This window comes from Thermobia domestica, chromosome 3, assembly GCF_964235325.1.
Source record: "Thermobia domestica chromosome 3, izTheDome1.hap1.1, whole genome shotgun sequence".
In the NCBI taxonomy this organism is placed as follows: Eukaryota; Metazoa; Arthropoda; class Insecta; order Zygentoma; family Lepismatidae; genus Thermobia; species Thermobia domestica.
This window is the reverse complement of record NC_137456.1, coordinates 340,565,800-340,584,892: the sequence shown is the minus strand read 5'-3', so window position 1 is coordinate 340,584,892 and position 19,093 is coordinate 340,565,800. Positions and strand designations below refer to the sequence as shown.

General features: G+C 36.6%; 1 long non-coding RNA gene across 1 annotated transcript in view; it reads left to right on the top strand.

The window, feature by feature from the left end:
* Window positions 1–19,093, top strand: part of LOC145682026 (uncharacterized) — a 71,765-nt gene that overhangs the window by 31,260 nt on the left and 21,412 nt on the right. Inside the window, exon 2 of the long non-coding RNA XR_014130881.1 lies at window positions 9,244–9,348. This is a non-coding gene — a long non-coding RNA (uncharacterized LOC145682026). The remainder of the gene's footprint in view (window positions 1–9,243; window positions 9,349–19,093) is intronic.

The following is a 19,093-nucleotide window of genomic DNA, read 5'->3' as shown; positions in this document are numbered from 1 at the left end:
GAGGTTGGCAATCAACTACTTTCTTAGTATTCAGATATGAACCGCCTATATTTCATGTGTATACACAGTGTTGTTATAATAATAATAATAATAATAATAATAATAATTTGTAGTAGTACCATTGAATATAATTATATTGTCTATGTAAGATACTTGAAGAGAGTACTCGAAACCATACACCAGATTTGGTTGGACTCGACTCGAAACTTGACCGAATTCGAGTCGAGTTGAAGGAAATTTTTCAAGCCGAGTTCTCGGGTCGAGCTCAAAGATGTCTGTTTCTAGTCGAATCGAGTTTCGAAGAAAACTTGCTCGAACTCACTCGTGCCTATCCCTACGAGTAACGCAGTGTGGTATTTTAGTCAATGGTACATTACATTAAAATGTTCATATAGCTGTCAAGTAAAAATTTGTCCTTACATTTACATAAATCGATTCAGAACGTGCAATAATAAAATAATAATAATAATAATAATAATAATAATAATAATAATAATAATAATAGCGGTAGTAATAGTAGTACGGAAAACTGAAGTAATGATTTTTTTCACATATTCAAAGTTTCGGATCTAAAAGTAACGCGTTAGTAACGCGTTACTTTCGAAGTAAAGTAACAGTTACTTTTTTGAGGCAAGTAACGCGTTACTAACGCGTTACATTTTTAAGAGAAAGTAAAGTAACTTGTAACGCGTTACATTTTTACAAGTAACTTACCCAACACTGTCTACGAAGTACTAAGGAGAATCATTTTTTCTTTTACAGAAGATTGATACTTTCAATATAGTGTAAAACATGCACAAAGCTTATAATATTTATTTTGGTTCTCACAGGACTAGATTACTTATAGGTTATATATATGCAATTAAACGATACGTACGTATGGTTATTATCTAATATCGGTCCAATTTTTGGGGGAAGAAGTGTTGGTTGTAGTCGCTTCGGTGATTCCCAACTCTTCTTCTGAAGTTACAAAGTCAATACTTGTGTAGCAAACATAGTATGAATAAGGCAATGTTTCTGGGATGTGAAATTTAAACTATTCCAGAAAATTTTAATTTTGTATTTAGGGTACTTGGCATCCAAGCAGTTCATCTACCTTCTCGTGTTTTATGATTGCAGTTACACAGTGAAATATGGTGTGTTAATTCAACTAGAAGACAGTGGCGTAATTAACGTCTCGCCTAGTGATGGACATGACGATTCATTTTTGTGAACTGATTCATTTGCTCTGATTCTCAAGGATGATTCGCTCATGTGAATCGTTTAATTTTCTACGTTTTCCCTTCGCGCAATTATTTGTTTCGGTCAAATGAATTGGTTGGAATGATTCGCTCATTGAATCATTTAGCTTTCCGCGCATGCATTTTCCGCAGGTGAGTTATTTGATCATACGAATCGTTTGTCTGCAGCAGCACAATGATTTGCTTGTGACAAAATGCGATCTCTCTTCCTTTTGTCAACCACCTTTGCCATGTGACACGAGCAGCATTGCATTGGGGCCACAACAGTTCTGAAACATGTTTCAAGCTTCATTGTCACTACGAAGTTAGCATATGCTCTTGCTCCCTCGCATTGTTAATTGTTTCAGAATCTAGCATTTGCGTCGGAGCGGTCAAAACTTGAAAGTGTTGCAATCTTCATTTTTTGTTGCCAAGTTCAATTTCCGAGAAATCATGCTTTGTTCAAAGTGATCCATCAGAGACCCGTATACCGTAAATCATATTTAGCCCTCTAAACCAGAACGTTATAGTGAAAAGTTAAATTGAAGGAAAAACTAGAATTTTATCAAGTAACGCATTTTATTCGTTTCTCAGTAAATGATCTGCTTCTTGCTGCAAGCATCGAACATCTCCCATTACCTTCTTACTGATCGAAAAATGTCAAACTCAAGTGCCCTAGTATTACACCATGACAAGCATGAAGTATGTGGACCAGATATACTTCCATCGAGGTACACATCGTTAACAGTGAACGTAAAAAAAGTGTAGAGTAGGCCACGCCCGTATCCACGGGGGGCTAGGTGGCCGCCCCCTTAATTTTTACTGCTCCCCCTAAGATTCTCACGGCAGGCTTGCAACTGTATTATGATAGTGATGAACTATCATATGATTGGATTGCCGCCTAACTTCTACCGGGCCCCCCTAAAATTTCTAGCTGGCTACGAGCCTGGAACAGGCCCGTAGTTAGGAAGGGCCACCGACCAGGAGTGTTAATATCCCCTGTGGGCAACTGAAGCCCCCACGATTACCTTGAACTTCCCCTGAAACTTTCAGTGGTTTCTTTAGATAAATATGTCTTTAAAAATAACCAGTCAAGAATAAAAGCGACAAGGGTCAAGTGAATCGGGCTACGTACAGACCTGATTTATGAACTTTCTCCGAGATAATTTTAGATCAACTGTCTTTCTACCTCTAGCTTCTTTTTATTGTATTATTATGGATAGAGAGATAAAACCCTGAGGTGGATGTATAACTTCTATGTTTTTACTTGTAAATACTGATAGCACTCTACGATAGTGTGTGCTCATTTCCGATATGTAGCTTCTTACATTTTCTTATCCCGAGTCTTACGAACTCTATAAAGGACAAACCGTGTTCATGGACACTAGCGCAAATCCTGGGGGTATGAAGGGAACATATCCCTTGCAACCTTGGAACTGGGAGAGACTGTCCCGGCAATAATCAGATTTGAAATGTGTGTGTGTGTGTGTGTGTGTGTAGTACCGCTCAAAATTTTTCGAAGACTCCGGATTTCTGTAAGCATTTAGTGAGAAGTTACATAGTTTCCAAAGATCCTGATGTATATCATTCTAACGCTTTTTTTTAGCCTACTTTACTTTTCATGAAATTGACATATCTTGCATATCCTAATAGTGTCAGTTTAATTATCTACAATATCGATTCTAGAAAACCAATTCTCGCTATCTATTACCGCTTTTGCTCTTTAATGACTAACGTTAGAACCAGAAATTGTTATTTTCTACCACTTCTGTGGAGAATGAAGTGTATCAACAAACTCGACCCTTGAATTCCGATCTTCTACACTATGGCCAAAATTGTTGGTGATCTATCAAGTATTTCGTGAAGTTTTGTGTCTTAAGCACATTATTTACGGTTTGAATGAGCTCTCTGTCTACGCTACGCTTTGTGTTGGTTACATAAGATCCACTGAAACAAAGAAAACTCTTGATAGAAAGAATGTAATGTTTAATTTATTTTCCTAAACGCTACTGTTTATTTATATAAAGTTCTGAGCATCATCGCAATGTATGGTCTTAAATCCGTCACGTACGAAGGATGACACCGATCATTGAGCGGATTCCTATCCGGGAAGGGAGAAGGAAGGAAGTGGCCTGTATGTTAGGTACCACCTTGGCATTTGCCTGGTATCAGTAAGGAAAATCTCTAGACGCTGATTTGAAAAAGCTGTTACACTTTTTGGACCCAATGTCTCTACTAGGAATCGAACTTGGGACCACTCGCCCGAAAGGTGAGAATGTTAGGAACTACACTACGCAGGGATACTCTAAATGCTACTACAGTGTTCGTTTTACATATTGTAAGATATAAGATAAATAGGAAGTACTTTAAACATATAAATCACATGGCATGGCATAAGAAAGTCACTGATATATGAAGATACGTACTGGCTTGAATTTAAATATTTTACGTCCCTGACCCCAACAAAACTATGCACCCTTTCCCCCTTACTTCTTCGTATTCTGTATGGGCCTAAACAATACACCCGTAGATGTATTGTTTAGGTCCAGGGCATTCAGAAATAAATGCACGGATTACGCTTACCGCCAACAAACAATAGAATCAGTCCCTTCTAGCACCAGTAGCGTCGTAACAAGAAAAATTAATCGGAATGTGGTACAAACATTATTTCTAGCTTAAATTTCTCCTTCAAGGACAGCCTCTTTTACCCGCATATCAAACTACAATATCGATTTCATTTATACACCCCCTGAAAACTTGCTGCACTGGGCCCGTGCCAAAATACGAGCTTGGATGCACTCGAGACGAGAATCGAGGCTGAACACTCTCAAAAACAAGTCAAGAAGTTGATGTCTCGTCTCGAAAATATATGTTTCTATTTGAAGAGCTCTGTATTCTTTCGAATCTCTACACCCCGCCAAGTGTGCTTTGTGGTGGACAAACACCGTGCTCGTGGGTTTTCTCGGGGTTCTCCCGTTTCCTCCCACTTTCTTCATTCCACCATTTCATTCATTACTCATCATCACCGTCTCCTTTAGCCTAACCGGCATAACCGTGGGACGCAAAACTCAAAGATTTCATTTCATTTCATTTCGAATCTCTACACCAAAATCTCAGTCTCGTTTCGTGCGCAGAGGTATACTGACAGAATTTCCACTTCACTATTGGTTTAGTCCCTTTGACTCTCGGAAAGTCTCAATCTAAAGTACTTTTAGGAAATTCTTTCGTAGCTGGGTCGCTTTCTTATGTGTACCTTTCCTGGTGGTAGAAAGTTTATTTAAGTAGGTTTCTAAGTGATATTCGCCTAATTTCCATGAAAGCATTAACCCTTTTCTTACTAAATTTAAATTTCCCGCTGAAGACAAGAATATCAATTTTTTTAAAGAACTGACAGTCCCTGCACGCACATGCCTTGCATAAGTTAAAATATTATAATTTAAATATTTGTTAATTTATATTTTTTAAAGATACAAAAAATATAAAAATACAGTGGAGAGAGAACTTTCTGGTTTAATTTGTTGCAGTTTGTAAAATGAAATCTTTAAATTTTGTGTTCCACGATTATGTAGCTAAAGGAGACTGTAATGATGAGAAGTGAATGAAATGCTGGAAGGAAGAAAGGGGGAAGAAACGGGAGAACCCAGAGAAAACCCCCACGGACACGATGTTTATTCACTACAAAGCTCACTTGCCGCGAGCTACACTAAGAACCAAAATCGTATTTGACGTAGGCCTAAGTAAAAACGTAGGTTACATGTGTATATCGTGTAGGTTTTGGACTTAACGTACAGCAAACGTATAACTGAAAATTATATTTTATACATACTTCCCGTATAAGTGTTCCGAATTAGCGTACTTTTCGTACGAACGAAAAAAAAGTGTATACAGGCGATCAGGATCTCACATACAGAAGAGCGTATGTAACATATGCTGACGTATGTAACATACTTATACGTATATAATACCAGGAAAACTGTTAGATGTCAGACATGCTGCAACGGCATTATGTAACATCTAAGGGCAGTACATATGTATAATATGGATAACGTATGCTCCGTACTGATTTCTGTAGTAAACATAAGGATATCGTATATTTCTACAATATACCGCTGTCCGGATAACGGACTTTTCTCAGTTTAGGATCGAACCAAGGAACCCCTGTATCAGAAGTGAAACCTTTATTACTGAGCCACCACGGCTATCTTTTGCAGTTTGTGTTGAATCGTGTTGAGAATAAATTTTGGCTGAGAACCAGGACCAAGCGCTTACACATTCGCTGGGCCGCGGATTGCTAACTGCTCGGCCCCACCTCCTTCGAGTATTTTTCAATTTCAGTAACTCTCGGTTGATAAAGATTCCTGAACGCCATTTTCTTATTAGTCTTAATCAATCAGATCATTCAGACATAACTTAAAGAATAAACTTGTGCAATTATCTCTAACTTGTCTGTGCATTAACATCATACAACTGTAAGAAATAAGGTATTAGCAACCCTAAAATATGCTACATTCATGTGCGGATATATCCGTCATTGATGTCCTCAGCTTTACCCTTTTATACAAATATATTCGTCTTTGGAACCCTTTGTTTTACATTTTTATGTGGATTTATCTGTGTTTGGTATCCTTTGCTTTACTTTTTGTATGGTTATATCCGTCTTTGTATAATATGCTTTACTATTTTATGCGAATATTCGTTATTGGCTTTCTTCGCTTTACTTTTTGTACGAATATATTCATCTTTTGTATCCTTTACTTTACCATTTTTTGCGGATATTTTTATTAGTGTTTTTCGCTTTACGTTTTATGCGGATATATCTGTCTTTAGTATCATTTGCTTTACTTTTTAAGGGAGTATAATCATTCTTGAGAGACAAAAGTTTTAATAATCAAAAGGATGTAGTTAGTCATAACAAAACCAATCATAATTAAATATCTTGCCCAATCATCAGCTCCCTGGAATCTAAGTGTGTCTGTATAACTGATGATAGATAAGTTTATGAGAGATATTTGTGAGTGAAGCTTTTGGTCTTGTAATTGTTGAAGTAATTAAAGATAAATGTATATATAAGTAGGTATATTTGTTAGATTTTATTGCATTGGTTTATATTTACCTTAGACCTGCAACCCAATAATAAAATACCATGTTAATAATAATCGAAAGTCTAATATTTATATTAAATAGGCTACTTCAAGAAGAAAATAAATATTTATCCAGATAGTAATATATATATATAGACACAGATTATTAAATCAACATGTAGTTTGCAATACGTAAGGTGTATTAGGAAATGACACTGAGGATGAGTGTGGAGCACCTGACTAATGGTGGAAAATTGAAATGAAATGAAATAAAATCATTCCGTTTAATATAACATGATTATGTAATTTTAGGCTAAGGGTGACGGATGATTAAGGCAACTGAATGATGATGAAAGAATCAGTGCAAACGGGAGTACTCCGAGAAAACCCACGGACACATTCTTGTCCACCACAAACTTCTTAGAGGGGATCGAACTAGGGACACCACTCACCAAAAGTAATCGTTCTACCACTGAGCCACCGTGTCCTACCAGCTGATGGTGGGTTAGTCGATCGTCCGTAGTACGTTAGACGTGCACAGCAAAAAATGAGGTGTTGAAATAACACAAAATAACTGCCATTTTAGCGTGTTACTTGTGTGTCAATTCAACACCAACTTTTTTTTTTTTTTTTTTTTTTTTTGCCGTTTACCCGGTTAAAGGGTTTTGCCCTTTCTTCGGAGGAGTGAGGCATAAACATTTTGGATGTCATAATATTGTAGTGGGTCTAAGTTATATGTCTTTATTCATTAATTATTAAATAATTCAAACATACAATCAACAGTAATATAAATCTAAGGAACTATGAATGAACAATAACAAAAATAACAAAAAGTAATATGTGCCGTAAATCAGTATATAAGTGAAAAGAACAACAATAATATATGTACATGAAGGCTAATAAACAGAAAGAATGCAAGTAACGAATAGAAAACATAATATATAAACTGAAGAGAATGACATGATGAAATGGTAATGAATAAATTGCACTAGACGCCACATCACTAGGTTTTGTTAGCAAACAGATGGAGTTATCTTCTGTTCCTGGGGCCACTCAGGAACTGATGAAGACAGGGGAGGCCCATATTAGTTGGTAATCACTGTGCGTATGATGGATAAATATGAGGTGATAGATGACGTGGATGATAAATGGCAAATACATCAGGATCTCTGTTGGCAGGATCCAACTGGAGATGATACAGTGTCATATAATGTTGCAGCGGAGAGTCCAAGTATCGTGGGGGTGCATCGTTGTCTCGATCGTAGAGAAGGATGTCCTGTAGCATTTCATGGTGTAACTCAAAACGTGTAGTAATGTAGCGGATTCGAAGTCGTTCCAAATGTGGGAGTAAAGACGGAAAATCAATAAACTTGTACAGGAGCCTAGTTGGACTTGGTAACCTAATGCGATATGCTAGCCGCAAGACATGCCTCTCCATGATACACAACTTTAGATAATATTTGTCACAAGCGGAGACCCAAGCCGTATGACCATAAGTTAAGGTACTTCTCATGAAAGCTTTGTAGGTATGGAGGACCGTAGGTGGTTTTAAGCCCCAACTTGTAACAACTAGCCGTTTAAGCAAATTGAGTCTGTTCTGTTCTTGAGCGACAACCTTCTTAAGATGTGGGATCCAAGATAGTTTACTGTCAAAGACGATGCCAAGGTAAGTCAGAGTCGAATGAACCGGAACTGGTGTATGTTCTACATCGAGACGAAGTAAACTCGGGTTTCGGTACACTCTGGAGCGTCTTCCTGGTGGTAAAAATACAAGTGAATGTGTCTTCACATAGTTAATACTTAATCTCCATACATTACACCAGTCGACAAATCTATCAGTAGCAGGTTGCATAAGTCGATTAGTCTGCTGAATAGTACGGGCTGTTGAAAGAAAAGCTGTGTCGTCAGCAAACTGATAGATTTGGATGTTGTCTGGTAAACACCAACCACATCACCTTCGGGGCATATCAGACATACCTCGGTACTGACTGTAAGTATTTCCATTGTTTTTTATTATTTGGTAGGAGCAAAGCTTTGCGAAACATATTTTGCATTTATGGCAAGTAACTAATAACATTCTATGTTTTCTGTAATCGGCGTATTAATATTGTTGTAGATCTGTGAATCATCTGGCAACAGTTACACAGATAGCTGTGCTTCCATCTTTTTTTTTATCTGTTATTCTTCTTTCTTAGCATATATGAACATAAGATGACAGAACTGTTGCCTATGTAACTGTTGTCAGACGATTCACAGGTTTACAACAATATTATTGTGACCGATTACAGAAAACATAGAACATTAATCGTTACTTGGCATAAGTGCTGAAGATATTTCGCAAAGCTTTGCTCATATTAAAGGATAAATGCTAATGCAAATTCTCCCAGGTAGTAACTTCTTATTTCTGATATGCTCGGAAGGCGATGTCTTGGTGCTGAATTAACACACAAGTTACACGCTAAAGTGGTAGTCATTTTTGTTGTTTCAACACCTCATTTTTTACAGTGTGGTACAATTGAACAATATGTTGAAAAGGACAGACATTGGCAAAGCATGATTGGAGACTTCTCTGAGTTTGAAAGAGGCTAAATTGTGATGTATGGTTAATTGGTGCAAATGTAAGATGGTCAGATCTTGCGAGGAGCAGTGTCCAAGGTCACTTGTAAATTTTAGAACTTAGACTCCCGAGAAGATATCATCCATCTTTGCTTATGGAACGCAGTGCTACATTGAATGATGCATAGTGCAATATCTCTATGGAAATCATTCTAGACCCTTCATTCCACGACGAATCATGAGTATTCAGCAGGCGGACGGTGATATCACGCTATATTTATAAGGGAAGTTGCACTTTCTTCAGGTGTCTCAATTGTTTCTATAAACATCTGTTTTATGTAATTGCTATTTCAATGTCAAAACTTAATACTTCTTGTTTCTTCTAGTTTCAGGCCAAATGATTGCGCAGTTGAAGAAATCCCTGGGAGTAAATAGAGACTATGGACTCAATGTAAATATTGGCATGAAAGGAAGATTTGTGGCCGCAAAACGTAAGCTTCTCTCTTTATTTTCAGAATTAAAGAAAAGATGTTCCAATCAAGATGACTCTACGGTACAAAGAAAATGGGTTGCACAGAAAATTAATAACATATACCCAGTCCACGATAAGTCAAGTTTGCCCCCCTTAATGTGTCTTGATAGACTTAACCTTAGAAATTGTCTCCGTGTATGATTTTGCCAAGTGTAAATTCTAAGTCATGCTCTGAGTCCAGCCCGGATTCGATTCCCGGCGGGAGCTCATGTGGTTCGGATTCCACATTATTCAGTAGCCCACGTCTGATAAAGCCTTGCTGCATGTTAAACTCAAAATGAACTCAGCTTCGAGTCCGGATAGCCTTGAAGTATAAACCTGTATATATATATATACTGTTCCATAATTCATGTAATTTTGTAAAGCACTGACAAAAGATGAATTGTTCACACTATTAACGTGAAATTTGGCATTCTTATTGGGAAATGTCTGAAAGTTTCAAATTTTAAAAGTAAATAAGAGAAAACTACTGCTTAGGCACTCTGTTGGGAGCGTACACACAAAAGTTTATTTTCCTTATGGGAGATTCAATGTTAAATTTTGCAAGCAGTTTTCTTCAATAACTATTGCTAAGGATTTCGGTACAAATGAGTGTTATTTGATACAAAATGCAATGACACTCATCCGCAATGCTAGTGGAGTTATTTCAAACATTATTTTGGTTAAGATTCCCCATTTGAGGGGCAAGGAGCATAAAAAAGTAGTGGGTTGAATGTTACCAAAATCCCAAATTTTATTTTAGGAACGTCAGCAAGCGTAAGATTAATAACAGGTGTCACAGAACTAATCTTCTGATGCTCCTTGCATGTGCCAGTGATATCGGGTTGTAGCCCCTCTATAAAAATCACATAAAAATGGTCATAAATATCCTCAGCAGGAACATACGGGAATACATTTTTTTTAAAATTAATATGAAATTTGGTGTAATTGTAGTAAGACGTTATGCGTTCTGAAAACTGGAATGTTAATTTGATAACGACTTGCCTTAAGGGCACACAGGGGTCGTAGCATAAGCATTTGGAAGTTAAGAAAAACATCAAGTTTTATTCTGGAAATGTGAGTGAGCGTTAGATTAACCATAAATGTCGCAAAATTAATTTCCGATGCTCCTTGCATATGTTAGTGCTTGATATGGGGCTACAACTTTTTCCAAAAATCAGAAAAAAATACCATTATTTCTTTAGCAGGGACATACTTGAAGAAACTTGTTTTTTATTCGTCACGTAATGTGAAATTTGGATTTATTCTATTAAAACGGTACACGCTTTTCAAATAAGTAATGTTATTGTAAGGGGTCAAGTGCTAACAGGGGTCAAGTGTGCGGAGGGTAATTTGGTGCTTCTGCAGTGTACAGGGGGTAGGGCATTAAAATTCCAAGTTTTCTTTGGGTGTGACAATGATCGTAAAATTAATGTTATGGCGCACAGAATAAATCATCCAATGCTATTTCCATGTGGCAGTGAGTGATATGGGGCTACAGACACATTTGAAAAAGCAATAGAAATTCATGATGAATGTTCTTACGCAAGGACCTACTGGCAGAAGCTAATTATTTTTCATAATTAATGTGAAATTTGGTATTATTGTTGAAAAATGTTCGTTTAGAGAAAAAGCTGAAGCGACAATAGAATATTACTCATGTATGGATCTCTTTTAGGGAGGAAAACTCAAAATTTCATTGATTTAATTGGAGTTTTAATGTGAAATGTGGGAAGCAGTTTTCACTAATTATTGTTTTTGCTTGAAAAATTAGCAGTTTTGGTTGGAAAAGTAAACATTCCTCCCTTTGTTCCTCCCCTTGCACCAATGATGGTACATGCGTCTCTAATTTTTCTTACAGCTTCTTCTTCTCATTGAGGAACAAAGCCGGCAAGAAAAGTCCAAACTTTTCGCTATGAGCGTCAAAATAATTGAATATATCATAAACGTAATGCCCGAAATCTACTTCCATGTGCCAGTGGCCATTTTGGGACTCCAATTCCCCCTCAACAGACCCAAAATTACTTTTTTAAAAAAATACACCACCTTTTCTTATTATCTTCCATGCTCTTTTTTGCCCATTCAAATGCAGCTCTTTTATTTTCTTCCATGCTCTTCTTTGGCCTATTCAGATGCAGCTCTTTTATTTTCTTCCATGCTCTTCTTTGGCCTATTCAGATGCAGCTCTTTTATTTTCTTCCATGCTCTTCTTTGGCCTATTCAGATGCAGCTCTTTTATTTTCTTCCATGCTCTTCTTTGGCCTATTCAGATGCAGCTCTTTTATTTTCTTCCATGCTCTTCTTTGGCCTATTCAGATGCAGCTCTTTTATTTTCTTCCATGCTCTTTTTTGTCCATTCAATTGCAGCTCTTTTATTTTCTTCCATGCTCTTCTTTGGCCTATTCAGATGCAGCTCTTTTATTTTCTTCCATGCTCTTCTTTGGCCTATTCAGATGCAGCTCTTTTATTTTCTTCCATGCTCTTCTTTGGCCTATTCAGATGCAGCTCTTTTATTTTCTTCCATGCTCTTTTTTGCCCATTCAATTGCAGCTCTTTTATTTTCTTCCGTGCTCTTCTTTGGCCCAATCAGGATGCAGGCTGAGAGACGTGTGTTTAAGAAGCATTGAAACACTCAACTTCCATGTCCTTATCATACGTTGGCGTCCTACTCTAAATTGATTTCAAACAATGTCAACATCATTTTGTTTTGTAAAACACCCTCTAATTCTTGGCTTAACTTCTTGTTCATCTGCACTGACAACAGTTTCTTATCTTTTCTTATCGCTATACACCAACCATTTACTACTTACCTCTTGATAGTTCAATAGGAATTCATGTCTGTAATCAACACCTAGGTTAGACCGATTTCTTCGGAAATCATAGTAGTGAGGTACATCATAGTAGTGAGGTACATTTTATCAGAAAAATCTGCAAAAAGCAACAAGATCTCCTGTAGATAAAGAACTCGGACTAAAACTGTTCGACGTGCAAATTAATCGTTTCTACAAACAGATCCACAGCAACTATTTTCACATTGTCCATCTTGCATCTTGAAAAGTGCAAGATTTCCAAGCGTATCTACAGAAGAAACAAAAAGACTCGTGTTGTTATCTGTTACTAGTTCACCGCGGATATCCCTTCCTCGTCGAAGCTTAGGTTTAAATATTAACAAAATTACGCTACAAAGAATTTTAAGAAACTTGAAGATAAAACCATACAAAATCCGAATAGTATCTGAGTTGTGTGCTGGTGATGATGATGATGATTGTGTTTATTTCTGTAACTGGTTCATTCAGAAGTTAAATGAAAACCCTAAGTTCTTGGTTCAAGTTATGTTTTTTGACGAAGCCAAATTATTCTTAATTGGTTCAGTGTCCTCGTTACATGCAAGATGCTGGTCATCATGCAGCCGAACCTGAGATCAGAATTGTCAATAGACAAACGAGGAATAAGGGTTTGGCGTGGCATAGCTGCTACTGAGGTGATACTATCTTTCTTTTTCGATGAAAATGTGGTAACAGCATCATACCAAAAACTACTAAGAGGGAAGATATTTGCCGAACTTGATCATTTAAATTTAGGTCAAAGTGATAAGTTATTGTTCATACAAAATGGAGTACCACAATATTTCTCAAGTACGACTATAAATCTTTCGAGAAAGATATTTGGGGAACGACTTATTTCTATAGGCTCAAGTGTTGAATGGACATCAAGAAGAACAGATCTTATATCATACATTTTTCTTGCGGAGATTCCTAAATCGAATTGTCTATCAAAAGTCACGTGACAATGTAGATAACTTGAAACAGAGAAGTCTCCAAGGTATAGAGATGATTACTGAAGATATGTTGGAAAATGTGTTCATAGCGGCTGTAGTAAATTGCGTTAATTTATGTCTTGCTCGTTCAGGAGGGCATCCTAAATAAAAGTAAGTGGACTTTATCTGTCTTACGTTAGATTAATGATATTTTTGAAACTTAAAGCTAGACTAGACTTTTGATTTTTAAAATCTTACTTTTCATTAACTTTTTCTCTGGGGTTCCTGGGAGTGCAACATTTTTTACTGCCATTTTTCTATTTCGAACTGGTTTTGCTTAATTCTGCAAAAACTACGTAAGAATTCTAATTCATTTAAAAAAGGCAAAATTCTTTGATTATATTCCAGTTACACCATAACAGCAAAGCTGTTAAACTGACAGAAGATATTCATTTACAGTAGATTTGAAATTTTGAAAAAATGAAAATATTTTCCTGCAATAATGACAAATTACATATTAATTATAAGATATATCTACCTTCTTCTCGTACGTCCGTGCTAAGGATATTTATCGTGAATTCTTTTGTAATTTTTGTAAAGGGGGGATGTTTCCTCACATCAGTCACTGGAGCATGCAAGAAGGATCGGAACACTAATTATGTGACATTTGTGATTAAACTGACACTCATTGCATTTTGAGAATAAAACTTGAATATTTTTAATAATAGTGCAGTCGCTTGGCATAAAAATATTTCTATTCTGGATACCAGTATGAAACTTGGCACATTTATTAATTATAACATGTTGAATGTAAATCCGCCAGGACACAAAACCGATTATCACCCCGTCGGCCATAATTCAAGATGGCGTCCAAAATGGCGGCACAAACTGAAAATACTCCAATTTTGCCGTTCTTCCGGCCAGTTTATATGTTCATTGGCATGCTAAATTCAAATAACGCGCTTTCACAAATATTAAGGTAATAGATTTACAAATATAAAGAATTATGGCATATTTACATCCATTTTAATGCAAAACTAAACATGCCATTTACTGTAATAACAACGAAAATATCGTTTTTAAAATTTTGAATGACGTGTTCAGACCTTATAGTTAACACTTAACTACAATAATACCTTTGGATTTACTTATGTGTTTTTAAGTAATCTCATGTTGTAGAACACTTATATTATAGGTAATAAATTTGATAGTTATCCTCCCTCCATTAGCGAGTTCGGCAAACTTCGCAAACCATCAAGAAAGTCTGACATTATTACCTGTTTATCTTCCGATGTTTGTGAGAATCATGGCAGTGGCTGTAGTATTTTATTTTGCTCGGCTATTGTTATAGATGGTGCTGTCCTTGTAGATTCTCTTACTCCAGGCTCATCTAAAACATTTGGAGAATTTGCAACCAAAATATTTCGACCTGCCGTAGAATCTCACCTGCAGAAATTTGATAGAGTTCATGTAGTATTTGACAGATACTTGGCAAGAATCGTAAGGCTGACACTCGTTTGAAACGAGGTTCTGGAGAAAAAATATTAATCAAAAGAACAACACCATTCCCAAGGGCATTTAGGAAATTTTTGCAAGTTGATGAAAACAAAAAGAAGCTTTTCCACTTCCTTGCTTCTGAAATTGAATCACTGGAAGTTGGTTGTAAGGTTGTTATTTGCACTGATCAAGACCTCATAATTTACGTAGGATCCTACCATAACAACAACCAACTGTCTCCTTGTTCACATGAAGAAGCAGATACAAGAATTCTTCTACATGTGAAAGATGCAGTTTTATGTGGCCACAAAAATGTTGTAATTTCAACAATAGATTCAGATGTAATAATAATTGCTGCAGCGGCTCTGAAGGAGTTGCAGGCTCTCGATTTGCAGAACTTGTACTTTATTTACGGTGTTGGGAAAACAGAAAACAGTTTTCACTTCGTGAATTGTTACAAAATTTATGTCCTGAAACTTGTGAAGCATTGCCGTTTTTTCATGCTTACACGGGTTGTGACAGTATTTTCTTTTCATGGGGTTAGTAAAACTAAAGCTTGGAATGTGTGGAAGACATTGCCAGAACTAACAGACGTCTTTATTCGATTGTCTACCTCATTCATTTTATCTGATGATGATTTTGATGTGATACAGTATTTTACAGTGCTTCTGTATGACACAACCAGCGCAACAAAAACAGTCAATGAATGCACAAGGATACTTTTCACACAGAAGAATAGATCCCTTGAAAATATACCCCTCTACTGAAGATGCTTTAAGATATTACTTGAAAAGAAAAATGTTTCAAGCCAGTGTTTGGAGACAGTGTCTACAGTGTCAGCCTGACATTCCTGATGTTACCGACTGGGGATGGAACGTCTCAGATTCCCCACCATGGCTTACACCATTATGGACAGTTCTTCAAGAAGTATCAATGAAGTGTTCGGAATTAACCTGCTGCCACTGCAAAACAATGTCTATGAACAAATGCAAATGTCAAAGCTTGAACATGTAGTGTACCGCCTTATGCTCTTGTGATGGACAATGTATACATTGAGTGAGTTATTGATAGATGAGCCTTAAACAAGCATTCCATCTCTAGTACAGAACGATTAGAATATAATACTCTAAAATTGGTCGCAATTTCATTTAAAAAAAAGAAAGGAAGGAAGGAATATTCATTAAGGTTACCTTCTTATTTTAGTAATTTTCGAAATAAAAAAGAATAGATTTGAAACACACTTTTGTACATATAATTTTATTTTTAATATTATACTCGATGATGATGATGATGATGGGTGTCCTGTCCGAGGGCAGGTAGTTGGCCTGAAGGTCCCTGGGCAAGGTGAACCCATGGTTGTCTTGCCATTGCCTTCCCTGGGATGATGATGACGTTCTAAGGACGGCTCCTGCAGCTTAACGAAGGATCCGAACCACTTGTGTCCCCACCGGGAATCGCACTCGGAACTCCTTGATTGCAAGGCGACGAGTGGAGCCACTCATCCACCAGGGACACTATATTCTATTTTAACACGCAATAATTTAGTAAACGCTCCCATATTATTTAATTTTACTCCCTTCACTTTCTATTTATCACCCTACTGCCAAAGAACTTAATTGCAATCATTATCCCCCTCCTTTTATAGAAGCTCATATGATTTGTTTCCCGGTGGTTTTTTATTGTGTATTACCATAGAAATAACTATGCCAAATTTTATTCTGGTATCCAGAAAAGAAATATTTTTATTGAAATTTGTACCAAGCGACTGCACTATAAATATCCACAACCTTATCCTTTGCCCCAATACCTTTTTACAACGATAGCGCCAAATTTCACATTGCTTGATTAAAAATTCGTTTCTGGTGTCTCGCTGCTAAGTATACTTACCGTGAACTTTTTATGTGATTTTTAGAAGAGGGCAGCCCCATATTAGTCATTGACAAGAAGTGTCGGAGCATTAGGGTCTAATTCTGACTTTTGTGATTAACCTGACCTCACTGGCATTTCCAGAACAAAATTTGGAATCTTTTAAAGATCCACCATCTTATGCTACGCCTCCTGTGCCAACCCTAAGGCAGTGTGTTACCAAACTAACATTCCAGAGTTCAGAACGCATACCTTTTTACTAGAATTACATCAAATTTCACATTAATTGATGAAAAATGTATTCCCGTATGTCCCTGCTAAGGATATTTATGGTCATATTTGTGGTTTTTGTAGAGGTGCAATAGCCTCATATAAGTCACTGGCACATGCAAGGATCATCGGAATATATTATAGATTATGTGGTATTTATGTTTAATCTGATGCTCACTGGCATTTACACAACAAAATTTAGAACTTTTATAAAGATTCAGCATCTTAAGGTACGCCCCCCTCCGGTGGTGCGTTACCAAAATAACATTCCAGATTTTAAAGCCGCACCTTTCTACTACAATAACAACAAAATTTCATATTAATTGACAAAAAAAGAAAAAAAGTTTTTCCCCGTATATCCGGATAGGGGGCTGTAGCCCCATATAAGTTACTGGCACAAGCGAGGAGCAACAGAATATTAGTTCTGTGGCATTTGTGATTAATCTTACGCTTGTAGGCGTTCCTACGATAAAATTTTGGATTTCATTAACACTCCACCCACTACTTTTTATGACCCTTGCCCGCCAAACTATTACATATTAAATTATAAAATGATTCTATAGTCGTGTCAACCTCACAATAACAGCTAAGGAATGTCCAGTCAGTATTTTGAAGTTGAAAATAGAGTTGTTTAATATAAGCTTTTCTAAAATTATATGTGCAGATATTACTTTTTTTGTATATACCTAATAATTTGCTTAATTTTACTGTTATGGAAAATGCTGGGTGGTACACATCCTCCTTAACTAAAGGAAATATGTCCCTAGTGACTATTACGCTGTCTAAGTTCGAAAGTACTCAATCTAAAGTTTTTCCAAGATTATTCCTAATATTATTAAAAGATGCTTTATTGTACAAAGACATAAAATTATGCAAGCATTGATATTTGGCTGAGGTATTCAGAAAATTAAAATATGTGCCTGTGATTTCTGGTAAGTTAAAATCACCAAATAAGAGGATAGTGCAACTTGGCTGACATTTTGACTCTATACTTTGAAATACCTCTTCATTTTGCTCTACCTTTGAATTAGGTACAAACTATACAATACAAACATACATGGTCATTTTATCAGTTTGAAATCTTTGTTAATATACAATCTGTACTTATTTCAGAGCAGTCTATAGCAAATATTTATATTTTTTCAGCACAGCTAGTAACACTCCTCCTCCCCTTTGTTTCCCTGTTTCTTTTAGATTTCTAAACACTTAATATCTGTCATCAAAGAGTTCCGTGTCATAGTTGTCGCTTTTCAGTCAGGTTTCACTTATTCCAATTATATCGTAGTTTGATGACAAGCTATTACAATAGAAATTGTACGTTTTGGACCTCACAACTCTTGCATTTTAATAAAAGATATTTAGGAGTGTGTTGATGTCTTTCCTTGGTATTTTCAACTTTCACTTCTTGCAAGTGACCAGATATTTCATGCTTCACTTCCTTACCTTTGCTTAAGACCTCTCTTTGTCAGGGTATCACCTTCCCCCCTCGGCCTCTCGTAACTGTCAATCTTGTGTTTCTCCTGCATATTTGAGGAAATGACGCATCATCACCTGTCCTTGAACGATGATCCATTTGCATTGTTTCCAACTCACTTGAACCACTGTGTGAAGAAAGTTCACTCTGATCACACACATCACTAACACTTTCGAGCTCTTCTAGCACAAATGGTTTATTATCAATGTACACTTTATCAAATCTTAAGAAAGCGCGCTTACCTTCTTCTTTGGCTTTTTACATGTGCACCATCAGCTTCTTTCTCACTTCACGAACACGCGCGGAAAAGTCCTCAAATATTATAGTGGGAGTCCCTTTTGCCTTATACGCACTTCTTAAAGTTTCTAACTTCCGTTTATATGACAGAAATTTCACAATAATGGGCCTATTCCTGCCTCTGCCTAGTCTATGCGCTCGCTCAATATCTTGTTCCGAAAGTTCAATTCCGGGGCGTTGTTGAACAAACTGTCTTACTGCATTCTCACAATCCTCCCAAGTCTCATATTGTTCTTCCCTTGCAAGTTTGCAAAAATTAGATTGTTCCGTCGCGAAAAATTCTCAAGCCTATCTATTGTATTTCGATTCATTACAATTTCTGCCCTAAGTCTTTTATTCTCCTCTTTCACCTCTCTTAACTCACTCAGCACACCTTCTAACCGTTTACAAAATTCAGCTTTATTCTCGCACAGGTCATTCATCTTCCTTTCCATTGTCTCCAATTTTACGAACACATCCTCCAGGGTTAATCTCTAAACCAGCTATGACTAGCAGAATTGAGATAACTACTCCTACAAAGAATAAATTAACGTTACTTCGGAAATGTATGCTATGGGGATGGCA